This window comes from Cupressus sempervirens, chromosome 11 (genome assembly GCF_028749045.1).
Source record: "Cupressus sempervirens isolate cs-2001-9-10 chromosome 11, ASM2874904v1, whole genome shotgun sequence".
Taxonomy (NCBI): domain Eukaryota; kingdom Viridiplantae; phylum Streptophyta; class Pinopsida; order Cupressales; family Cupressaceae; genus Cupressus; species Cupressus sempervirens.
Genome location: NC_143128.1, coordinates 612,675,222 through 612,680,611, shown reverse-complemented (window position 1 = coordinate 612,680,611; position 5,390 = coordinate 612,675,222).

The window sequence follows — 5,390 nt, the reverse complement described above, 5'->3', positions numbered from 1 at the left end:
GGGCCAAAGGTTAGGTTTTTGCCAGCATTTTAGAGAGTGAATCTAGATTTAGTATTTCCTCTTGGTTTCTAAACCCTTTTCTTAGGGTTTTGATATGGTTAGTTAATAAACTTATATAGGTCCCTAGTGTTTTCGAATCTAGATTTAGTATTTCCTCTTGGTTTCTAAACCCTTTTCTTAGGGTTTTGATATGATTAGTTAATAAACATATATAGGTCCCTAGGGTTTTGGGGTTAACCTCTAGATGGGATTGTGGAGAGGAGAATGGCTCTTATTGATAATGGGTGGATATAATGGCACATAGGTTGGTTTACTCTACAATATAACACTAATGTTTTTCCTCCTTTTGTTAAGGGAGGTGTTATAGTTGATAAAGGAATTACAAAATTTCTTCCTTCCACTCTTCTCTTATTTTCCTACTTCTCCCTTCTGCTAATAACTTTCTTCCATCTCCTATCATTTTAATCCATTTAATTGTATTCTAGTACTTGGATTCCATCAAAACCTTGAACTTTTTGATCTATGTTAGCCCCTAGTGGGATGTTTTCTTCTTAAATTTCAAGATCTCTAATAATATCAAATTGATTTCCATTTCCATAAAATCTCAAAGTACTCAAAATGCATGCAACATTATTAATATCCCTATAAGCTTGTATGAAACTTGGATGAGAGCCTTTCCATTTGCACTGATCCACATGGGTTATTTTTGCAAGTGGAGCCACCTATATTTTTTTTGTGTCAACTAAAATAATAAATCAGTAATCCAATACTCAAAATTGCATTTTGTGTCTTTGAGTTGCAATATTAACTTTGAAAATTGTGTTATGAATGTGCAAACAAGAATTCAATTGGAGACTTTGAGCTATTATTATTATTATTATTACCTATTAAAATTATTGTTTTTACTATTTTTACTTCATCAATATAAGAATTAACAAAAGTCCTTGTCCTTTTGTACTCAATTGGGTTACTGAAATTTATTTTTGATTAACATCCAAAGAAGTTTTAAAGGGTCCTTAGAACCATGCACAAATATATATTGCTTTTATCAACACTTTCACTATTATTCTTTTGTCTAAGTATATTGTATATCAAAAGTATTGCTCTTATTGGTACTTCATGATAGATCACATTATTATCACATAATTTTGTATTTGAAGATTGTTGTAAAAATATATATATATATTGTTGAAAAAAAGAGATAATATAACATGAATGTAAGACCTCATTGATAGTATGGTGTGCATAAGCTTAGTTAAGTGCTAGTAATGTTTAGTACAGAAGGGAGCCACCTCTATATGAAAGGAGGGACTTAATCTCAATACTTTGTGGATGATTTGACCATTTTCTAATCGCGATAATTAATTTAGATTAAAATCAATGACAAATGATTATAATTAAAAGAAAATATTACAAAATTAAATAAGGTGGATAGATTGTGAAAGGAAAAACTATAAGTATGCAATGAATCTAATTTTCCTTTAAAAAGATTATTTCCTCAGTCGATACTTTATCTAAGATTTAAAATAACTTTCCCACCTTGTAGTGGGTTAAGTTTTATAACTAACTTGTGTTAACATAATTTAAATTTGTATTGTAAATGATAGGTCTAATTTGAGACATTTCACACTCATGAATTATACTTCAATGAAATATTTATTATCCATTGACCATTAAGGATTGGTAGCTTTAAAAAATATATTTGGACGCATACCTACATTAGATTATTTAGTCACTAAAATAATTAATAAGGAATTTTTTTAAGTTATAGTAAGAATTAAAATCTATCTTCTCTTTTGTTGTACTAATTTGAATGGTTCTTATAGTAGTTTGAATAAAATTTAAGAAAAAAATTAATATTAACGGTAATTTAGGCATGTCTAATAGCACTCCATATTCATAAATAATGAACAACATATTGCATGAGGATTAGGATCAATTTCACATGGTGTGGGATTAATTTCATGTACTGCACCATTACTTGTAAACAAATAGCTATACATTTTAATGTGTATAATAGATGTATGAATGTGTATGTATGCAAAAGCGCACCAACAAAGTATGTTTATATGTTTCCATAAAGATAATATGCGTTTAAATATAAGAATAAAAAAATAACACATAAAATTTTAATTATGCAAAATTGAACTATTTAATACATGATTATGTTTAATCATTTCATTAAAAGTAAACTCAAAAAAAAATTAAAAATGTCATTCATTTTATACATACATACATACACATTTTTTAATACAATTAATAAAAATAAAACAATGTTTTAATCGCAAGAAAGAGGTAATACAAAAAGTTTATGATAAACTTATCACAATCATCCACTATGTAGGGTACATGTTGCTATAAAACTTTATATAAAACAAATAGTCATATACATAAGTGAATAGATATGATAATAGTTTATTATAGAGTTCTTTCCAATATCATTTAATGGACTAAATATTTATTTTGTACATTGTTGTGAGTTTACATACTTAGAGATAAATATCCATATCACTAAATACAAGAATATAATATAATAAATATTACATTAACTAATTTAATTAAAGGAGTATGCTAAAAATTAGAGTTAAAAAATTGGTAGAGTAGAGCTTATTTAATAATTAATCATAAATGAAAACCTTTAAATCTGTGTCTTAAAAATAGAGCACCCTGTTTTTTACATAACACAATTATATATATTTTTTATGTTAATGATTAATATATGAGAACAGATGGTTCTTCTCCAACTATGCATGCAATGCAATCTGAATCATTCTATTCAGGGGAGAGCTCCAAGCTGAAAAAAGTTAATGGTTGTTTTCCGCATAGCCATGATCGCCCTGTTCTGGTTATTCCTCCAACAGCTGTAATGGAGGACATTGATTATTGGACCAACCATGCTTTGATATGCAAATTTCTTGGAATCCAGATTTCCCTTTCCGCTCTTGAGGCATGGATCCACCGCTCATGGCAGGAGGAAGGTGATATGGAGATCATGTTGGCATGGAATAGTTATTTTTTTGTTGTATTCTCTTGCATGTCTCATCGTGATCATGTTTTTGAAGGAGTCCCTTATTTGTTCAACCATGTGGGGTTATTTGTCAAACCCTGGCATTCAGGTTTTAATTCTGTTGAGGATCTCCCTTCAATAATGCCAGTTTGGGTTCGCTCGCCTCGTCTTCCCTTGGAATTTTGGTGTGAAGACATCCTTCGACAAATTGCTGCTTTGTTGGGGAAGCCGGCTGTGATCACACATGAATCCCTCGATAAAAAGGTTATTTCTTATGCAAGAATTTGTGTTGAAATTAATTTGAATAACCCATTACCAGATTCTTTAGAAATTTGTTTGGGGGATTCTTCTTGGGTGCAACAGTTAGATTATGAATCCCTCCCTTTCTGCTGCCAGATTTGTCATGAGTATGGTCATTTACAGGGTTAGTGCCCCCATAACTCAAGTCTCAAAGGAGTGGATGGTTCTACAGCTGGCAATGCTGGTGGTTTGGCACATACTATAGGGAAAGGACAATCTCAGATGGCTAATACTACCAAGGGGATGAATCCGCAAGATGCTACAGGTAAGGGTAAGCCTCAAATGCAGGATAAGGATGGATTTACCCGTATTCGCCCTCAAGCTAAGGGACATGGTCAAAAGAGGCCTTTGAAAGAACGATTATCTGATTCAGGTTTTAACCGCTTTGAGGTGCTGGATAGTATGGTTCTAGAGGAGGGTATTCCTCCTCCTATCTCTTCTGATCCAGTTTTCCTAGATGAGAGATATGTTCCTAATGATGCTTGTGGGGCATCCCAAGTTGTAGTATATCAGAACTATGAGGTCCCTATAGCTCTTGTGACAAAGGCTCTGGTGACTCCTGCAGTGTTGGAGGATAATGATGTTGTTTTGGCTAACTTGGTTAAGGATGTGCTACCATTAGGTAAGGGCAAGGGATCTCCTCTCCCCTTGCGGTTGACGCCTCAACCCTTTAAGCGGGTTTCTTTTACTCCCCCTCTAAGGAGTGGGCGCAAAATAGACCAAGAGAAGATTAAACTCACAGGAGATATATTGATTGAGTCTGGTTCAGTGAAACCTTTGGATTCTCATTTTCCCAATTCTACCCAATGATGATTATTCTCTCATGGAATGTAAGGGGGTTGAATAGAATCCCTAGACAAAAGGCTATTCATAACTTGGTGGTTGATCATAGTCCTGATTTTTTTGTATCCAAAAGACTAAGCTCTTTGTGGAGTCTATGGTCCAACATGCCTCTAGTATTTGGTCTCGTGGCCAATGACCGTGTATTGGGGCAACAGGCAGTGCTGGTGGTTTAGCTATATTTTGGGATCCTCAAAAAAATTCTCCCCTTGGCTGGATGTCTTCTCGCTCAGCTCTCTCTATGGTAGCTTTTGCTCTAGACTCAGGAGAGGTAATCATGGTTACTAATGTGTATGCACCTGTTGATCTTGCGGGAAAGGACAAACTTTGGGAACATATTCAATATGTTAGAAATTGTCATCCTTATCATCCTTGGGTGTTAGTAGGGGACTTCAATTCAGTTTTAAGTCTGGAGGAGAAGCATGGTGGTTTGGCTAGATTGGGGCCTTCTTCTGTTCTTCTTCGACAACACATATCTCTTTTGCATCTCTCTGATGTTAAGCCTTCTAATGGTCTCTATACTTGGAATAATCGTAGGACTGGTGTTGCTGCTATCTCAAAATGTCTGGATAGATTTCTTGTTTCTTGCTTCTGGGTTAGTGGCACCCTTTCTATCTCTTCAGAAATCCTAGATTGGAGGGGTTCAGATCATTGGCCAATCAAATTTTCTACTATAGGGGCTTGTGTTTCGAAGCATCCTCCTTTTAAGTTCCAGTTGATGTGGCTTCATGACTCCTCTCTTCGTGATTTTGTTTTCTGTTGGTGGAAAGATGGTGCTCCTGCATATGGTATTGCAATGTTCTCATTTTCTAAAAGGCTTCAATATGTTAAAAGGCAGCTCAGGATATGGAATAGGCAATGCTTTGGGAACCTTCACTATATGAAAAGGCTTTCTCAAGAAGATCTTGATGTCATCACAAGGGAGATTAGAGATCGAGGTTTCTCAGAGGATCTTGGCAAGGCTAAAACCCTTGCTTCTAAAGCTCTAGAAGAATGGGAACTTCGAGAGGAAATTTTTTGGAAGCAAAAGGCTAGAGTTGATTGGCTCTTGGAAGGTGATCAAAACACTGGCTTTTTCCATAAAATAGTGCAATCTTGCCGGAATTAGAGCACTATCTCTTCTTTGGTTAATTCTCAAGGTATCCAACTAAATTCCTTGCCAGCTTTGTTCCAGGAGGCTATTTCGTACTTCTCTACCCTCTTCTTTGAGGACTCTCCTCCTGCTGATAATGAAGAAAATATT